The sequence below is a fragment of the Triticum aestivum genome, chromosome 1D (genome assembly GCF_018294505.1).
Source record: "Triticum aestivum cultivar Chinese Spring chromosome 1D, IWGSC CS RefSeq v2.1, whole genome shotgun sequence".
NCBI classification, from domain to species: domain Eukaryota; kingdom Viridiplantae; phylum Streptophyta; class Magnoliopsida; order Poales; family Poaceae; genus Triticum; species Triticum aestivum.
The window spans coordinates 309,023,223-309,045,234 of record NC_057796.1 but is presented as its reverse complement, the minus strand read 5'-3'; positions in this window follow the sequence as shown (position 1 = coordinate 309,045,234).

Genomic DNA, 22,012 nt, shown 5'->3' with positions numbered 1-22,012 from the left:
ACGGGGGGCGACCGCGCCGCCGGCCCTAGGCCCCCTCCCCTCGCCTCCTTCATCCAGCCGCCTCCTGAGGCCTCACCGGCGAAGCCTGGCCTATGATGGCGGCGGTGGGGCCTTATCCCTCGCGCGGTGGCGGCGATTTTCCCGGGCGGCGGCGGTGCATCGTTCGGCGGAGATCCGGCGGCAAGGAGCGGCGGGGTCCCTATGCCATGCGTGACGGCGGCGTCAGCGGAGGCGCAACCTCCCCGCGGCGGAGTCGCCCCTGTGGCGGCGGTCGAGATCACTGATCCGGTCTTGCCCAGATGGGCTTGGGCGGGCCGGCGGTTTCGGTGTGCATCTACAGGCGAGCGTGGTGGGCCTGACGGCGCCGGCTGTAGGCACCGTGGTGGTGCCATGGCCGGTCAGGCAGCGGCGGCCTGGGTCCCTTTCGTCCAGTCCCCGGTAGAGATGGCGGCAGTCTGTGCACGAGATGCTTGAGGGAGGATCTTCTAACAGACCTGGGTGAAAACCTGCTCTCGGCTAGCTGCCAAGGCCGGCGGTGGCGGCGCTGTCTGCGTCGTTCCCTTCTTGAAGGCATCGCCGTGGAGAAGTTCAAGGCCACTCTATGCTACCTCTGGGGGAAACCCTAGATCAGTAGATCAGATGATGGCGGCGCTATGGTGTCGTATCCCTCTTGGGGGCGTCATTCGTGGAGGTGTACACGGACCGAGGGACCAGTGGACGGCTTTTTTGGTGGAGCGGTGCTTGAGCTTACACATTGCTGGTGGCGGATATCGGCGGCATGGCGCCGTCGAGACTCGACATCCGATGCGCGGAGATGGACTCGCGCAGGGAGGTGGCGCTGTCTGGCGTCGTGGTGGCATCCACGGCAGCTAGACCGGGCAAGGTTGATGCATCAGTATAGCACTGAAAATGGATTGGTGGCAGGTGGCTGCGGCGGCCTCATACCCGGCAGGCGTCCTGGTTGGGACCTCAGGTCTTAGATGGTAGGTTTGGCTGCGAGGTCTGTTTGGTATTAGGCCCAGACTATCAGCATCCCTTCATCAACTGGATAGGAGTAGCGACAGATGTTGCCTAGACGGTGGCTTTAGTCTTACTGTTGTATGACTTTGTAAGATCTTGTGTGCATTATTAATAAAGTGGCTGCATGCATCGTCCAGATGCAGAGGCCGAGGGTCATCCTCCTTTTCTAAAAAAAAGGGGCTTATCAACCAGCTTACAACCACATGAGTATAACTTTACTGGGACAGGGCCTGGTTACGACGACTCCAAAGTGATTGCTTCACAAACTGGTTGGAATATTCACCCCTGACAAATTGTGCCTGTTGCTTGCTTTGTTTTCTCTTTTCGAAGAAGCCAATTGGGAAGTGTGGTTCACACACATTCATGGTCAAAGTATTTGATAAGTGGAAGAAGGTTAACAATGGAAAATAATGTGCTTTCCTCACACATATGGGCACTACTCCCAACTCGGCTCACAATTTTGCAGTTCGGTGTTTTGAAAACTTGAAAAATAGAATGAACCATGTTGACGAGGTGATTAAAAAGCAAACTAAGAACATGGTTCTTGATGCAAGACTAAGGCTAAAGACTTCCATTGATGCCATGATGTAAGCAAGAATTATGTAATTTCAAACATTAGAATTTCTTAATACACTGGGTGTTAATGTTCCAAGCATGTCCCTTTAGAGGAAATGATGAATCCGAGGATTCCAGGAACCAAGGTAACTTCAAGGGAATGATTAAGCTTTTAATAAGGATGTACATGAAGTTATATAGAATCCTCCCCCAAAACAGTAAAGTACGCCTCACCAACTATTCAAAAGGAAATTGCTAGCATATTTGCAGAAAAAGTGAAGACCTCGATTAAAGAAGAAATTGCTAATAGCAATTTTCTATCATGGTTGATGAATGTAGAAATGAGTCTATAAAGGAGGAGATGACACTAGTTGTTCGATTTGCAAACATAGAAGGGGTGATAAGAGAACATCTTATTCATGTTAGAGACACTAGTGCTTTGGCTCTCAAGAACACAATTATTGTCATCATAGTTGATAATGAGTTGAATGTGCAAGATATTAGAGGCCAAGGATGGAGCAAGTAACATGAGTGGGGGGAGTGGACTGGGTAAAAGCTCTAATCTCAATGAGTGCCCTTGTGCATTCTATATTCGGTGTGTAGCTTATCAACTCCAGTTGGCTCTTGTTGTTGCTTCAAGGGAGGTACATGAGGTCCATACTTTTTTTCAGCATGCAAATTTCATTGTAAATACAGTTAGTGCATCTCCCAAACGCAACGATGAGCTACTAGAAAATCAGGTTGCTGAAATTGCTGGAGAGATTGAGTTGGGAGAGCTTAACACAGGAAGAGGAGCCAACTAAATAGGATCTTTACAAAGGGCTGGAGACACGAGATGGAGTTCCCACTACAAATCTATCGAAGGTTTGTTAAAGATGTTTGCCGCAACTATTTCAGTGCTAAGTGCTACCTGTGAGCTATGTTGAGATTTTCCCTGAAGAGGAATGGTGAAACAATATAGTAGCGGCCAACATTTCCTTCAGTGAGAACAAAAGTTATCGAACCAATAGGAGAACCACGCAAATTCCTAGTAAGCAGTACCTGCACACACAAGAGCAAATACTTGCACCCAACGCGGGCAAGAGGGTTGTCAATCCCCTTGAACTTGTTACTTGCAAGGATTAAATCTGGTAATGATAGATAGACAAATTGAAAACTAAAATAAAAAGAGTAAAATTGTTGCACGGTATTTTTGGTTTTAGTAATATGACAAAAGTAGACCCGGGGGCCATAGTTTTCACTAGAGGCTTCTCTCTCGAAACATAGCATACGGTGGGTAGACAAAGTACTGTTGGTCACTTGATAGAAAAGCGCATAGTTATGATGTTATTCATGACAATGGTCATGTATATAGGCATCACGTCTGTGACAAGTGGACCGAAAGAATTCTGCATCTACTACTATTACTCCACCAATCGACCGACTCCTACCCGCATCTATGGTATTCAGTTCATAACAAACAAAATAATGCTTTGAGCAAGATGACATGATATAGACAGAATAAACTCAAGCAATATGATTAAACCCCGTCGTTTTACCCTTAATGACAACAATACAATACGTGCCTCGCTACCCCTTCTGTCACGAGGTGAGGACACCGCAAGATTGAACCCACTACAAAGCACCTCTCCTACTGAAGGTACATCAATCTAGTTGGCCAAGCCGAATGGATATATCGGAGAGAAATACAAAGATATAACAATTGTGCATAATAAAATTTAGAAAAGACTCAATTACTTTCAGAAATAATCTGATCATAAACCCACATGAATCCCAACAACCACACTGCAAAAGAATATTACATCGGATATAACTCCTTGGAGATCATGGAGAACATTGTATTAAAGATCAAAGAGAGAGAAGTCATCTAGCTACCAGCTATGGACCCGTAGATCTGTGGTGAACTACTCACACATCATCGGAAGGGTAGTAAGGTTGATGTAGAAGCCCTCCGTGATCGATTCCCTCTCCAGCAGAGTACCGAAAAAGGCCTCCAAATGGGATCCGGAAGAACGGGAGCTTGCGGCGGCGAAAAAATTTGTTTTCGTTGGCTCTCTCTTGGTTTGGGGATTTATGGGAATTTACAGCGCTGGAATTAGGTCAAACGGAGTTGTGTGGGACCATGAGCTCAGGTGGCGCGCCCCCCTAGGGGCGCACCATGTGAGCTCGTGGCTCTCTGATACGTCTCCAACGTATCTATAATTTTTGATTGTTCCATGCTAGTATATATTCTGTTTTGGATGTTTAATGGGATTTATTATACACTTTTATATCATTTTTGGGACTAACCTATTAACCGGAGGCCCAACCCAAATTGTTGTTTTTTTCCTATTTCAGTGTTTCGCAGAAAAAGAATATCAAACGGAGTCCAAACGGAATGAAACCTTCGGGAACGTGATTTTCGGAACAAACGTGATCCAGAGGACTTGGAGTGGACGTCAAGCAACCAACGAGGAAGCCACGAGGCAGGGGGCGCGCCAACCCCCTGGGCACGCCCTCCACCCTCGTGGGCCCCTCGTGGCTCCACCGACCTACTTCTTCCTCCTATATATATACCTACGTACCCCCAAACCATCAGCAGAGGAGCCAAAACCCTATTTCCACCGCCGCAACCTTCTGTACCCGTGAGATCCCATCTTGAGGCCTTTCCGGTGCTCCGACGGAGGGGGCATTGATCACGGAGGGCTTCTACATCAACACCATAGCCTCTCCGATGATGTGTGAGTAGTTTACCTCAGACCTTCGGGTCCATAGTTATTAGCTAGATGGCTTCTTCTCTCTCTTTGGATCTCAATACAAAGTTCTCCTCGATCTTCTTGGAGATCTATTCGATGTAACTCTTTTTGCGGTGTGTTTGTCGAGATCCGATGAATTGTGGGTTTATGATCAAGATTATCTATGAACAATATTTGAATCTTCTCTGAATTCTTTTATGTATGATTGGTTATCTTTACAAGTCTCTTCGAATTATCAGTTTGGTTTGGCCTACTAGATTGATATTTCTTGCAATGGGAGAAGTGCTTAGCTTTGGGTTCAATCTTGTGGTGCTCGATCCCAGTGACAGTAGGGGAAACGACACGTATTGTATTGTTGCCATCGAGGATAAAAAGATGGGGTTTATATCATATTGCATGAGTTTATCCCTCTGCATCATGTCATCTTGCTTAAAGCGTTACTATGTTCTTATGAACTTAATACTCTAGATGCATGCTGGATAGCGGTCGATGTGTGGAGTAATAGTAGTAGATGCAGGCAGGAGTCGGTCTACTTGTCACGGACGTGATGCCTATATACATGATCATACCTAGATATTCTCATAACTATGCTCAATTCTATCAATTGCTCGATAGTAATTTTTTCACCCACCGTAATACTTATGCTATCTTGAGAGAAGCCACTAGTGAAACCTATGGCCCCCGGGTCTATTTTCCATCATAGTAATCTTCTGTCAACAAGCTATTTTCATTACCTTTTATTTTGCAATCTTTACTTTTTATCTTTATCATAAAAATACCAAAAATATTATCTTATCATCTCTATCAGATCTCACTTTTGCAAGTGGCCGTGAAGGGATTGACAACCCCTTTATCGCGTTGGTTGCAAGGTTCTTATTTGTTTGTGTAGGTGCGAGGGACTTGAGCGTGGTCTCCTACTGGATTGATACCTTGGTTCTCAAAAACTGAGGGAAATACTTACGCTACTTTGCTGCATCACCCTTTCCTCTTCAAGGGAAAACCAACGCAGTGCTCAAGAGGTAGCAAGAAGGATTTCTGGCGCCGTTGCCGGGGAGTCTACGCACAAGTCAAGACATACCAAGTACCCGTCACAAACTCTTACCCCTCGCGTTACATTATTTGCCATTTGCCTCTCGTTTCCCTCTCCCCCACTTCACATTTGCCGTTTTATTCTCCTTCTTTTTCGTTTGCCTTTTTCTTGCCAGATCTATTGTTTGCTTGTGTTACCATGTGCCTTCTATTTGCTTGCATCTTTGCTTGCTAAAAATCTATTGATATGGATCCACTTAAAGTGTTCTACTTGGATCATCTTTGATCCTTATGCGCTCGTGCTGAAACCCCAACTAGCCTAGTTGATGGGAAATCTTTAGATGAGCATGCTCATTTTGTGCGTCACCGTTTGTCTGAAAAAGGGAGACTCTTATGGGATCAAATAAACATATTGATGTGTTATGCTTGGAATCTTCGTGAAATCTATGATTTTACTTGTTGCTCTGAAAACCTTAAGAAACACCTTCCCTACCAATGTGAGTTTAGTGATAATGGAATCGTATCTTCGTATGCTAACGGTGTTTATAATTACTATGATGTTCAACAAATTGAAGAATTTGTTGCTTTTAAGGGTGCTTATGAAATTGCTTCTTTGATTGAAACATATGACGCTGCTCTTTACAAATCTAATTTTTTTGCCATACTTAAATATTGGTATGATAATTATGCTTCTAATGCCTATGCTAAACCATATATTGAGGACTCCTCCGCTGTCCAAGAAGAGACTAATATTTTGCAGGAATCTATGGAGGAAGAAAATAATGATATGCATGAATCTATAGATAATTATGATTCCGATGATTTGATTGAAATATCCCTTGATGAACATGATGCTTGCTATTCTTGTGGCCATGATGCCAATATTTATGAAGATGAATTTGCTATAGTTCCTTATGTTAAACATGAGATCGTTGCTATTGCACCCATACTTGATAGTTCCTTCGATGAAAAGCATGATTGCAATGCTTTTACTATAAATTCTCTTGATGTCAATTGTGCTAATAATATGCAAAACCCTAAGCTTGGGGATGCTAGTTTTGTACGACTACTATTTGTTGCAATGATCATGATTGGGGTGATTCTTCTTTTGATCTTGAAAATTTATTTAAGCCCCATGATGAATATGAGATTAATAATAGTATTTGCAATAATATTGAAAGTGGGTTTGGAAGAGTGTCAACTTTAGATCCCACATATTTGGAGAACGTTCAAATTTATGAAATTTTTGATAAAAGTCGTTTTGGAGAGGTCATGACTTTAGTTAATGATAATCCCACTATTTTGGAAGAGTGTCAACTTTGCATGCATGTGGATCGTGTTGAAAATATTTTATGTGATAGCTATTTTGTTGAATTTGCTTATGATCCCACATGTAATTATTATGAGAGAGGAAAATATGGTTGTAGAAATTTCCATGTTACAAAATTACCTCTTGTTATGTTGAGATTGCTATTGTTTCTTTCTTCTTCCTTGCATATGGTAGTTTTTACTTGCCTTGATAATTTGTTTGCTTATAAAATGCCTATGCATAGGAAGTATGTTAGACTTAAGTGTGTTTGTCACATGTTTTATGATGCTCTCTTTGTGCTTCAATTCTTGTCTTTCATGTGAGCATCATTAAAATTATCAATGCCTAGTGATATGTCTCCGTCGTATCTACTTTTCCAAACACTTTTGCCCTTGTTTTGGACTCTAACTTGCATGATTTGAATGGAACTAACCCGGACTGGCGCTGTTTTCAGCAGAATTGCCATGGTGTTATTTATGTGCAGAAACAAAAGTTCTCGGAATGACCTGAAACTTCACGGAGATTATTTTTGGAAATAATAAAAATACTGGCGAAAGAATCAAGGCCAGGGGGCCCACACTCTTTCCACGAGGGTGGGGGGCGCGCCCAGCCTGGAGCTCCACCGACCTCAACTCCAACTCCATATATTCATGTTCGGGAAGAAAAAAAATCAGAGAGAAAGATTCATCGCGTTTTACGATACGGAGCCGCCGCCAAGCCCTAAACTCTCTCGGGAGGGCTGATCTGGAGTCCATTCGGGGCTCCAGAGAGGGGAATCCGTCGCCGTCGTCATCATCAACCATCCTCCATCACCAATTTCATGATGCTCACCGCCGTGCGTGAGTAATTCCATCGTAGGCTTGCTGGACGGTGATGGGTTGGATGAGATTTATCATGTAATCGAGTTAGTTTTGTTAGGGTTTGATCCCTAGTATCCACTATGTTCTGAGATTGATGTTGCTATGACTTTTCTATGCTTAATGCTTGTCACTAGGGCCCGAGTGCCATGATTTCAGATCTGAACCTATTATATTTTCATGAATATATGTGAGTTCTGGATCCTATCTTGCAAGTCTATAGTCACCTACTATGTGTTATGATCCGGCAACCCCGAAGTGACAATAATCGGGACCACTCCCGGTGATGACCATAGTTTGAGGAGTTCATGTATTCACTATGTGTTAATGCTTTGGTCTGGTACTCTATTAAAAGGAGGCCTTAATATCCCTTAGTTTCCAATAGGACCCCGCTGCCACGGGAGGGTAGGACAAAAGATGTCATGCAAGTTCTTGTCCATAAGCACGTATGACTATATTTGGAATACATGCCTACATTACATTGATGAATTGGAGCTAGTTCTGTGTCACCCTATGTTATAACTGTTGCATGAATAATCGCATCCGGCATAATTCTCCATCACCGATCCAATGCCTACGAGCTTTTCACATATTGTTCTTCCTTATTTACTTTTCTGTTGCTACTTTTACAATCACTACAAACACTATCACTGTTAATTTTTCCATCGTTACCGCTACTATCATACTACTTTGCTACTAAATACTTTGCTGCAGATATTAAGTTATCCAGGTGTGGTTGAACTGACAACTCAATTGCTAATACTTGAGAATATTCTTTGGCTCCCCTTGTGTCGAATCAATAAATTTGGGTTGAATACTCTACTCTCGAAAACTGTTGCGATCCCCTATACTTGTGGGTTATCAAGACTATTTTCTGGCGCCGTTGCCGGGGAGCATAGCTCTATTCTTTGAATCACTCGGGATTTATATCTGCTGGTCACTATGAAGAACTTGAAAGACGAGAAAACTAAAATTTATCCCTCAACTACGAGGGGAGGTAAGGAACTGCCATCTAGCTCTGCACTTGATTCACCTTCTGTTTTGAGTAAGCTTGCGACACCTAAACCTGCTTCTGCTATTAATTCTGATATGTCGCATGTTATTGATGATGCCACTTCTGCTATGCATGATACTTATGATGAAATTACTTCTATGCTTGATACTACTGTGCCACTTGGTGAATTTCTTGATGAACAACTTGCTAGGGCTAGAGAGAATGAAATTATTGAAACTGATATTATTGATGAAAGTGATGATGAGGACTCTCCCCCTAAATATGAATTGCCTGTTGTGCCTGAGGGCTATGTTATGGATGAAGAAACTGTAGAGACTTTCTTGCTTGCAATGATAGAAGTGATCTTAAGAAATTATTAGCTAAGTTTAAACAAAAAACTCTGATTGCTAGAATGAAATATGGTCCTGCTTATGCTACTTCACCTATCTTTGTTACTGATAAGCATTATGAATTCTCTATTGATCCTGAGATAATTACTTTGGTTGAGTCTGATCCTTTCTATGGCTATGAATCTGAAACTGTTGTGGCACATCTTACTAAATTAAATGATATAGCCACCCTGTTCACTAATGATGAGAGAACTAGCTACTTTTATATCCTTAAAATATTTCCGTTCTCATTAAAGGGTGATGCTAAGATATGGTTTAATTCTCTTGATCCTGGTTGTGTGCGTAGTCCCCAGGATATGATTTATTACTTCTCTGCTAAATATTTCCCTGCTCATAAGAAACAAGCTGCTTTAAGGGATATATATAATTTTGTGGAAATTGAAGAAGAGAGTCTCCCACAAGCTTAAGGGAGGCTTCTCCAATTACTTAATGCTTTGCCCGATCATCCTCTCAAGAAAAATGAAATACTTGATATCTTTTATAATGGACTAACCGATGCTTCCAGAGACCACCTGGATAGTTGTGCTGGTTGTGTTTTCAGGGAAAGAACTGTTGATGAAGCTGAAATTATATTGAATAATATGTTGACTAATGAAAATAATTGGACACTTCCTGAACCAACTCCGAAGAAAAGGGGTATTCTATTTCTTAGTCCTGAAGATATGCAAGAGGCAAAGAAATCTATGAAAGAAAAAGGTATAAAAGCTGAAGATGTTAAGAATTTACCTCCTGTTGAAGAAATACATGGTCTTAATTTACCGCTTGTTGAAGAAACACATGGTCTTAATAAACCGACACAGGTAGTAAAGGTAAATTCTCTCTATAGATATGATAAAGCTGAAATCCCTCCCACCAAGTTTGCTAGCCAATGCCTAGATGAGTTTGATAATTTTATGGTTAAGCAAGTGTAGCGACCAGACCTCAAATGGTCTGTGCTGCTGTGCACCAGTGTCATCCCTGGATCAGTAATGCTGACACACACAGTACAAATGGAGGATTTATAACAAAGTAGCAATCACACACTTATTACATCGAATATCTCCAAAGAGATTAAGTATGATAAATATGGCTTAAGGCCATCTAAAAACGATAACAGCGGAAGACTTGGAAGATAAGTGAGTCCATCAACTCCAGCGGCATCACTGAGTATAAGACCACGACCTAAGGCACCTTACTCGTCCTCTGAAAAGTCTGCAACATGAAACGTTGCAGCCCGGAAACGGGTCAGCACATAGAATATGCTGGCAAAGTAACACATAGAGAATAATGAACAATAATAAGGCTATACTACATGCATATATGGCTGGTGGAAAGCTCTATGGTTACAGTTTTTGCGAAAAGCCAATTTTGCCCTACTGCAAAGGAATAAATTTTATTTAACTATCATGGTGGTTGTGAAACATTGAGATGGTTGACAGCATCTCAATCCCAATTAAGTGTCATCAATAACCCAACAAAATTAATTAGAAGTAACATGGTGATGAGATTCACATGATAATCCAAGTACTAGATACTCAAGTTGTCCATAACCGGGGACACGGCTAACCATGATTAGTTTGTACACTCTGCAGAGGTTTGCGCACTTTTCCCCACAAGACTCGATCGCCTCCGCTTGATTCTCGCACTACATGATGTTTGAGAAACGGATGACCGAGACACAGTCTTTCAGAAGTGTTTGCACCTTACGTATGGGTAGACAGTTACACCTACTTTCCCCTACATCTGCTAGTCTACCACTTTAAGAGTTCACACAACTTAGTCAACTATGCTAGAGCCCATAATAGCTTGCGGCTGCACACGGAAGTTTCTAGCATGAAAATCTTATGATCCCTTTGAACCTGGGTGGCGGTCCAAAAGAAAAACAGGCAATCCTGGAATACCCAGGTACCTCAATCCACCCAGATGTGAGTTTTAGTTGCCACCTTAAGTAAACCATTATTAACAATCTCACATCTGTCATGAATATCACTCAAACCCAATCCACGTCTACGAGCATAGCATGGCAATAATAATAGCAACGTAGAAGTAACTCCCAAGGGTTTGATAATGAAACAGGTAATAGGTACTACCTCAACTACTTCCCAAAGTCCCACAATTTAATTAGATCCTAATCATGCAATTGATTGAGGAGAAGATCTAATGCAATAAAACTGGGTATGGAAGGTATGATCAAAGTGTTACTTGCCTTGCTGATGATCCGCAAAACCTAGCGATTCGAAGTAACAAGCGGCACACTCCGGGTACTCTATCGCAAACAAACAAGCAAACAATCAGTACTCCTCTAATGCATAGGTAAAACACGAATGAAAGATCCAACCAGAAAGTTCAACTTAAGAACTCCGGTTTTCAAAAAGAATCAACTCGAACGAAGCAACGAAAGTCAAACTGCGAAAGAAACAAGCTTCGTTTACTAATCTGGATCTAGGTCAAATTTTTACAGTAGCAAAAACTTGTTTGAGTAGGTTAAACGGAAAGAGAATTTCGAGACGAAACTCTAGGCGCTTGAATCGCCTGATTCCGATAAACGAGCGAAAAGTTAAACAGAAACGAAGATTCGATCAGAAATCGAGATATGAGATAATCGCGGAAAAATCCGACGAAAAAGAAAAACGGACGAACGGTTAAAGAACGGACGTTCGTTAACAGAGAAAATCCGACGAACGCGTTTGCTAAAACGAACGTGTCGGTGAACGCTCACAAAATAATAAAACCGAAAAAACCGATCTAGGTTTTTTTTAAACGAACGGTTTTTTTTAAAAACAAAACCGGCAACGAACGGCGGCGAGGTATACCTCGTCGGGGGCGGGCTCCGGCGGGGCTCCGGCTGCTCCGGCGAGGGCGGCGGGGTGCGGCGGGGTGCGGGGGTGCTCGGGGGTGCGAGGGGGCGGCGAGGGGCGGCGAACGGCGGCGGGGCTTGAGCTCCGGCTCCGGCGGCGGGGTGGCGGGCAGGTGCGGGCGGCGGCGGGATGAGAAGAGGGGGGGCGGCGGCTATATATGAGGGGGGGGGTGCTCGGCTTGGAGGAGGGGGCAAGCTCCGGCGGGGTCCCGTGCTCGCCACGGACTCGGCGGCGGCAGCGTCGTGCTGGGGAAGGAGACGGCGCGGGCGGGCCGGCGGCTCGGCTGGGCCTCGGCCCGGTCGGGCGGCGCGCAGTTTTTTTTTAAATACGTTCCGCGGAAAAATTCGTAGAAAAATAAATAAAAGTCCAAAAACGATAAAATAAATTTTCCCCGTCTAGTTAGAAAATCTAGAATAGGGTGAACATTTTTTGACACAAAAATAATTTCTTGAAAACATGCAATATTTTTAATGCAATTAAAATTGCAAATAAAATCCGAATAAATTCCAAAAAATGATTTTAACATTTTTCCTCCAATATTTCAATTGTTTTGGAGAAGTCATATTTTCTCCTCTCGTTTATTTTTAAAATGAAATATTTTTCCGGAGAGAAAATAATTAAAACCAAAATCCTCGTTTTATTATTTGATGAAAATCAAATATGAAAATTCGAGAAAATCCCCAACTCTCTCCGAGGGTCCTTGAGTTGCTTAGGATTTATCGAGGATTTTGTCAAAATGCAATAAAATATGATATGCAATGATGATCTATGTATAACATACCAAATTGAAAATTTGGGATGTTACAGCAAGAAAACTTCAATGCTTATTTTGGTTGAGAATTAAAACGCAATGCTGATATGATTGAACACTTGAGTGATTATATGTCTAGAGTTAAAGGTGAACTTAAACTCGTTAGTAAACATGCTTCTATGGTTACCACTCAAGTAGAACAAGTACTTAAAGCTCAGAATGATTTGCTCAATGAATTGAATAGTAAGAATAATGACTTTGCTGTTAGAGTTGCAACTAGAGGGGATAAAGTGACTCAGGAACCTTTGTATCCTGAGGGTCACCCTAAGAGAATTGAGCAGGATTCTCATAGAACTAATGTTGATGCACCTAGTCCGTCTAGGAGGAAGAAAAAGAAAAATGATAGGACTTTGCATGCTTCTAGTGAACCTGTTGTTGACAAACCTGAGAATCCCAATGATATTTCTATTTCTGATGCTGAAACACAATCTGGTGATGAACATGAACCTAGTGATAATGTTGATAATGATGTTCATGTTGATGCTCAACCTAGTAATGATAATGATGTAGAAATTTAACCTGTTGTTGATCTTGATAACCCACAATCAAAGAATCAACGTTATGATAAGAGAGACTTTGTTGCTAGGAAGCATGGTAAAGAAAGAGAGCCATGGGTTCAGAAACACATGCCTTTTCCTCCCAAACCATCCAAGAAAAAGGATGATGAGGATTTTGAGCGCTTTGCTGAAATGATTAGACCTATCTTTTTGCGTATGCGTTTGACTGATATGCTCAAAATAAATCCTTATGCCAAGTATATGAAAGAAATTGTTACAAATAAAAGAAAGATACCGGAAGCTGAAATTTCCACCATGCTTGCTAATTATACTTTTAAGGGTTGAATACCAAAGAAACTTGGAGATCCAGGAGTACCAACTATACCATGCTCCATTAAAAGAAACTATGTAAAAACTGCTTTATGTGATCTTGGAGCTGGTGTTAGTGTTATGCCTCTCTCTTTATATCATAGACTTGATTTAAATAAGTTGACACCTGCTGAAATATCTTTGCAAATGGCTGATAAATCAACTGCTATACCTGTCGGTATTTGTAAGGATGTGCCTGTTGTGGTTGCAAACGTTACTATTTTAACGGACTTTGTTATTCTTGATATTCCCGAGGACGATAGTATGTCTATTATTCTTGGAAGACCCATTTTGAATACTGCAGGGGCTGTTATTGATTGCAACAAAGGCAATGTCACTTTTCATGTTAATGGTAATGAGCATACGGTACACTTTCCGAGGAAACAACCTCAAGTTCATAGCATAAACTCTATTGGAAAAATTCCATCAATTATTTTTGGAGGTTTTGAATTTCCTCTACCTACTGTCAAGAAGAAATATGATATTCTTATTATTGGGGACGTGCATATCCCCGTTGAGGTAACATAGTGTTATTCGAAATTTCTCTGGTTTCATGTTACTCGAAATGAGTTTGTTAACAAGACCTGATCAACCTTGTTAGTGGATTCCTTTTGATGAGCATGAGATGGATGAAGTTAGAAAGCACAACCTTCTGTACCCTCCTTTTACTTTCTGTTATTTAGATTAGATAAAGCAAAAATAGTATTTTCTGTCAGTTTTCTGAATTATCCGTGCAATGAAAAATACCCCGAAAATAAAAGTTCTCCAAATACCCTGAAATTGAAATATGATTTTTTCTGGAATATTTGAGAATATCAAGCACTGAGAACATAGCAGGGGGAGCAAGCACCTGGCCACGAGGGTCCAGGGCGCGCCCACCCCCTGGGCGCGCCCCCTGCCTCATGGGCCCATGGTGGCTCCCCTCCACTTATTCCAGCACCCACACACTGCTTCTTCCTCCCAAAAAAATCACCAACCAGCTCAAGCACGAGTTCTAACTCATTTTGCTGCGATTTTCGATCTCCTTGCTCAAAGCTCCACTCACAAAACTGCTTTTGGAGATTGTTCTTTGGTATGTGACTCCTCCAATGGTCCAATTAGTTTTTGTTCTAGTGCTTTATTCATTGCAAATTTTTGCTGCCTAGAGGACCCTGTTCTTGAGCTTGCATGTCAAATTTATATGGTCCCAAGTAGTTCTAATGCATGATATAGTCTCTAGGCACTTGTGGGAGTAGTTGCTATCAATTTTGTTGAGCTTGGTTCACTTTTATTTGAAGTTACTAAAAATATCAGAAATTTTCAGAAAATGATGAAGAGATTTTTGAGGGGTTCTTCGAGCCGAAGCTCGAAGGATAAGCAAAGTGAAGAAGAAGAGAGGCCCAAGTATAATCTCCCTCGCACCGCGGAAGTTCGGCCGTGTGAATGGCCTTGTGATGATTTCTTGAGAGCAGCCGGGATTTATGATGATTTTCATGAGTTGGCTGATAATGCAGGCCTCACCGACTTCCTCCGCGACCAACGCGAACAGTATCTCTTACTCACTAATATCTTTGTGCAAAATTTTCATTTCCATGCTAGGAGGTCACCACCTTCGGTGGATTTTTATTTATATGATGAGTATAAGGAGATGCCCCTCTCTGAATTTTGTAAGGTTTGTAAATTGCCCTTTTTGGGTAGCGTAGAGGAACCACATCGTGACGATGTGGAGGGGTTTATTGATACAATTGCTGTAGGGGAAACTAGGAAAGTTTCCGATGCAAGAATTACTAGCATACATTTTCCTGTTTTACGTTACTTTGCATTATTTGCTAGTAGATGCTTAATTGGTCGCGGAAACTGTGGCAACCTAAGTGCCCCTGATATTGTTATTTTGTGCCATGCCCTGTTTCGTGATGACACATTTAGTATGGGCGCTATTGTTGTAAGGCGGTTAAATCTTAACCGTACTAAGGGCCCCATCTTGGGAGGCATCTTCGCCTCGCGCCTCGCTGCATACTTTAACATACCTATTAGGCATTATGAGAAAGAAGAAAAAATGTTGCCTTCTGTTTTTCTAGACTACAAGAGTATGGTTGCACATGATTTCATTGTTAAGAACAGGAAAAAGGAGCTTAACTATAGACTGTTATTTGATAAAAATCACCATGAGACTATCTGCAGGCAAGTACCTTGTTCCGCTGGAGGCCATTCATGCCTACCGGAACCCCGCATCAGCTACAGAGCCAGATCTGGAACCACAATTTGTTCCCCCACGCCAGTCTGTTTACCAGTGGGATCCGGAGGAGATTGCCAACCAGTGGCAACCCGAGGCTTCATCTCAGTACGACCCCAACTATAACTTCGGATATCCGCCAGGCCAGCCGTGGCAGTAGACCAACTTAGGCCAAAAGCCTAAGCTTGGGGGAGTACGTATTTCTCACCGACATTACATTCATGTTCACACACTCATTGCTAGTTGTCGGTGCTCATACTTTTTCATTGTACTATCCATGCTAGTTTATTTTCCTTTTTGTGCTTTCTTCTTGTGTGTTTGAAAAACCTTAAGAAAAACTAAAAAAATTAGTTGTAGCTTTTAGCGAGTTTACTTTTCTTGCTGTAGTAATAGTAACTAAAAGAAAACCCAAAAAGATTTCCCGTTCTTCTTTTACTTGTTGGGAGCTTTCCCGTGTAAATAGCTTTATTTTTTTCTTTTCTTTGGGGGTCGATAGGAGAGGACCATAATGAAAATGTTGAAGTGGCTCTTATATGCATTATTGTTGATTTAACCAAGAGCCCATATTGCCTTGTCTTCTCCTGTTTATCAGATGCTTGCAGATTCCATCTTAGTCCAATGCACGTGCACTATTTTTATTATTCACATCGTTCGGTCGTGCAAGTGAAAGGCAATAATGACGATATATGATGGACTGATTGAGATGAGAGAAGCTGGTATGAACTCGACCTCTCCTGTTTTTGTAAATTTGATTAGTTCTTTATTCCTGATTCAGCTTATTATGAATAAACATGTTTGCAATGACAATTTGAGATTATAGTTGCTTATGCCATGCTTAATTAGCTAGGAGTTTATAATGGTTTATCTTGCGTGCCAACATGTTATTAAAATGGTTGTGATGTGGTATAGTAGGGTGGTATCCTCCTTCGAACGATTCGAGTGACTTGACTTGGCACATGTAGTTGAAACAAAATCAACAATAGCCTTCACGATATTTATGTTCATGGTGGATTATATCCTACTCATGCTTGCACTCAATGTTTATTAATTTTAATGCATGCTCATGACTGTTGTCGCTCTCTAGTTGGTCGCTTCCCAGTCTTTTTCTAGCCTTCACTTGTACTAAGCGGGAATACTGCTTGTGCATCCAATTCCTTAAACCCCAAAGTTATTCCATATGAGTCCACTATACCTTCCTATATGTGGTATCTACTTGCCGTTCCAAGTAAATTTGTATGTGCCAAACTCCAAACCTTCAAATGAAATTCTGTTTTGTATGCTCGAATAGCTCATGTATCAACTAGGGTTGTCCGTATCTTCCATGTTAGGCGGGTTATTCTCAAGAGGAGTGGACTCCGCTCCTCACTCACGAGAAAATGGCTGGTCATCGGGATGCCCAGTCCCATGCTTTATGCTAACCAAATCAAAATAATTGCAAACAAAACTCCCCCGGGACTGTTGTTAGTTGGAGGCACTCGTTGTTTCGAGCAAGCCATGGATTGATGCTTGTTGGTGGAGGGGGAGTATAAACTTTACCATTCTGTTTGGGAACCGCCTATAATGTGTGTAGCATGGAAGATATCGCCATCTCTTGGTTGTTATGTTGACAATGAAAGTATGCCGCTCAAAATATTATTTATCTCTATTTCAAAATCGACCTCTGGCACCTCTACAAATCCCTGCTTCCCTCTGCGAAGGGCCTATCTATTTTCTTTTATGTTGAGTCATCACCCTCTTATTAAAAAAGCACCAGCTTGAGAGCACCGCTGTCATTTGCATCCATTACTATTAATTTATATTGGGTATGACTATGACTGGATCTCTTTTACCATGAATTACAATGTTTAGTCAGTCCTTGATCTTTAAAGGTGCTCTGCATTTATGTTTTGCGGTCTCAGAAAGGCCTAGCGAGATACCATCTTGTTATATCATATCATGATTGTTTTGAGAAAGTGTTGTCATCCGAGATTTATTATTATTGCTCGCTAGTTGATTATGCGATTGATATGAGTAAACATGAGACCTAAAAGTTATTGTGAATATGGTTAGTTCATAATCTTTGCTGAAAACTTGAATGCTAGCTTTACATATTTACAACAACAAGAGCAAACAGAGTTCGTAAAAGTTTTTCTTTATCACTTTCAGTTTATCAACTGAATTGCTTGATGACAAGCAAAGGTTTAAGCTTGGGGGAGTTGATACGTCTCCGTCGTATCTACTTTTCCAAACACTTTTGCCCTTGTTTTGGACTCTAACTTGCATTATTTATGTGCAGAAACAAAAGTTCTCGGAATGACCTGAAACTTCACGGAGGTTATTTTTGGAAATAATAAAAAATACTGGCCAAAGAATCAAGGCTAGGGGGCCCACACCCTTTCCACGAGGGTGGGGGCGCGCCCCCCTGCCTCGTGGGCCCCCTGGAGCTCCACCGACCTCAACTCCAACTCCATATATTCGTGTTCGGGGAGAAAAAATCAGAGAGAAAGATTCATCGCGTTTTACGATATGGAGCCGCCGCCAAGCCCTAAACTCTCTCGGGAGGGCTGATCTGGAGTCCGTTCGGGGCTCCGGAGAGGGGAATCCGTCGCCGTCGTCATCATCAACCATCCTCCATCACCAATTTCATGATGCTCACCGCCGTGCGTGAGTAATTTCATCGTAGGCTTGCTGGACGGTGATGGGTTGGATGAGATTTATCATGTAATCGAGTTAGTTTTGTTAGGGTTTGATCCCTAGTATCCACTATGTTCTGAGATTGATGTTGCTATGACTTTGCTATGCTTAATGCTTGTCACTAGGGCCCGGGTGCCATGATTTCAGATCTGAACCTATTATGTTTTCATGAATATATGTGAGTTCTTGATCCTATCTTGCAAGTCTATAGTCACCTACTATGTGTTATGATCCGGCAACCCCGACGTGACAATAATCGGGACCACTCCCGGTGATGACCATAGTTTGAGGAGTTCATGTATTCACTATGTGTTAATGCTTTGGTCCGGTACTCTATTAAAAGGAGGCCTTAATATCCCTTAGTTTCCAATAGGACCCCGCTGCCACGGGAGGGTAGGACAAAAGATGTCATGCAAGTTCTTTTCCATAAGCACGTATGACTATATTTGGAATACATGCCTACATTACATTGATGAATTGGAGCTAGTTCTGTGTCACCCTATGTTATAACTGTTGCATGAATAATCGCATCCGGCATAATTCTCCATCACGGATCCAATGCCTATGAGCTTTTCACATATTGTTCTTCGCTTATTTACTTTTCCGTTGCTATTTTTACAATCACTACAAAACTATCACTGTTACTTTTGCCACCGTTACCGCTACTATCATACTACTTTGCTACTAAATACTTTGCTGCAGATATTAAGTTATCCAGGTGTGGTTGAACTGACAACTTAATTGCTAATACTTGAGAATATTCTTTCGCTCCCCTTGTGTCGAATCAATAAATTTGGGTTGAATACTCTACTCTCGAAAACTGTTGTGATCCCCTATACTTGTGGGTTATCACCTAGCTAAAAGGCTTTAAAGAAAAGCGCTTGTTGGGAGACAACCCAATATTTTTCCTTGCTGTTATTCAATAAATCTTTGATCTAGCCTCTGGTTAGATGTGGTTTTGTGTTTTAATTAGTGTTTGTGCCAAGTTAAACCTATAGGATCTTCTTGGATGATAGTTATTTGATCTTGCTGAAAATTCCAGAAACTTTCTGTTCACGAAAAAATTGTTAAAAATCACCAGAACGTGATAAAATACTGATTCCAATTGCAGTAGATCAATAAACAAATTATCTAGGTCGTCCTATTTTGGTAGAATTTTTGGAGTTCCAGAATTTTGCGTTAGTTACAGATTACTACAGACTGTTCTGTTTTTGACAGATTCTGTTTTTCATGTGCTGTTTGCTTATTTTGATAAATCTATGGCTAGTAAAAGAGTTTATAAACCATAGAGAAGTTGGAATACAGTAGGTTTAACACAAATATAAATAAAGAATGAGTTCATTACAGTACCTTGAAGTGGTGTTTTGCTTTCTTTCGCTAACGGAGCTCACGAGATTTTCTGTTAAGTTTTGTGTTGTGAAGTTTTCAAGTTTTGGGTAAAGATTTGATGGATTATGGAACAAGGATTGGCAAGCCTAAGCTTGGGGATGCCCAAGGCACCCTAAGGTAAAATTCAAGGACACCCAAAAGCCTAAGCTTGGGGATGCCCCGGAAGGCATCCCCTCTTTTGTCTTCGTCTATCGGTAACTTTACTTGGAGCTATATTTTTATTCACCACATGATATGTGTTTTGCTTGGAGCGTTTTGTATGATTTGAGTCTTTGCTTTTTAGTTCACCACAATCATCCTTGCTGTACACACCTTTTGAGAGAGACACACATGATTCGGAATTTATCAGAATACTCTATGTGCTTCACTTATATCTTTTGAGCTATATAGTTTTTTGCTCTAGTGCTTCACTTATATCTTTTAGAGCACGGTGGTGGTTTTATTTTATAGAAATTATTGATCTCTCATGCTTCACTTATATTATTTTGAGAGTCCTTTAGAACAGCATGGTAATTTGCTTTAATTATGAAATTAGTCCTAATATGATAGGCATCCAAGATGGATATAATAAAAACTTCCATATTGAGTGCGTTGAATACTAAGAGAAGTTTGATACTTGATGATTGTTTTGAGATAAGGAGATAGTGATATTAAAGTTGTGCTAGTTGAGTAGTTGTGAATTTGATGAATACATGTGTTGAAGTTTGCAAGTCCCGTAGCATGCACGTATGGTAAACGTTGTGTAACAAATTTGAAACATAAGGTGTTCTTTGATTGTCATCCTTATGAGTGGCGGTCGGGGACGAGCGATGGTCTTTTCCTACCAATCTATCCCCCTAGGAGCATGCGCGTAGTGCTTGGTTTTTGATGACTTGTAGATTTTTGCAATAAGTATGTGAGTTCTTTATGACTAATGTTGAGTCCATGGATTATACGCACTCTCAACCTTCCATCATTGCTAGCCTCTTCGGTACCGTGCATTGCCCTTTCTCACCTTGAGAGTTGGTGCAAACTTCGCCGGTGCATCCAAACCCCGTGATACGATACGCTCTATCACACGTAAACCTCCTTATATCTTCCTCAAAACAGCCACCATACCTACCTATTATGGCATTTCCATAGCCATTCCGAGATATATTGCCATGCAACTTTCCACCGTTCCGTTTATTATGACACGCTTCATCATTGTCATATTGCCTTGCATGATCATGTAGTTGACATCGTATTTGCGGCAAAGCCACCATGCATATTATTTCATACATGTCACTCTTGATTCATTGCCCATCGCGGTACACCGCCGGAGGCATTCATATAGAGTCATATTTTGTTCTAGTATCAAGTTGTAATCATTGAGTTGTAAATAAATAGAAGTGTGATGATCATCATTAATAGAGCATTGTCCCAAAAAAAGAGAAAGGCCAAAAAAAAGGAAGGCCCAAAAAAAAGAAGAGGGACAATGCTACTATCCTTTTTCCACACTTGTGCTTCAAAGTAGCACCATGATCTTTATGATAGAGAGTCTCTTGTTTTGTCACTTTCATATACTAGTGGGAAATTTTCATTATAGAACTTGGCTTGTATATTCCAACAATGGGATTCCTCAAATGCCCTAGGTCTTCGTGAGCAAGCAAGTTGGATGCACACCCACTTAGTTTCTTTTGTTGAGCTTTCATACATTTATAGCTCTAGTGCATCCGTTGCATGGCAATCCCTACTCCTTGCGTTGACATCAATTGATGGGCATCTCCCTAGCCCGTTGATTAGCCGCATCAATGTGAGACTTTCTCCTTTTTTGTCTTCTCCACACAACCCCATCATTATATTCTATTCCACCCATAGTGCTATATCCATGGCTCACGCTCATGTATTGTGTGAAAGTTGAAAAAGTTTGAGATTACTAAAGTATGAAACAATTGCTTGGCTTGTCATCGGGGTTGTGCAAGATGAGAGCATCTTGTGTGACGAAAATGAAGCATGGCCAAACTATATGATTTTGTAGGGATGAGCTTTCTTTGGCTATGTTATTTTGAGAAGACATAATTGCTTGATTAGTATGCTTGAAGTATTATTATTTTTATGTCAATATTAAACTTTTATCTTGAATCTTTCGGATCTGAACATTCATGCCACAATAAAGAAAATTACATTGAGAAATATGCTAGGTAGCATTCCACATCAAAAATTCTGTTTTTATCATTTACCTACTCGAGGACGAGCATGAATTAAGCTTGGGGATGCTTGATACGTCTCCAACGTATCTATAATTTTTGATTGTTCCATGCTAGTATATATTCTGTTTTGGATGTTTAATGGGC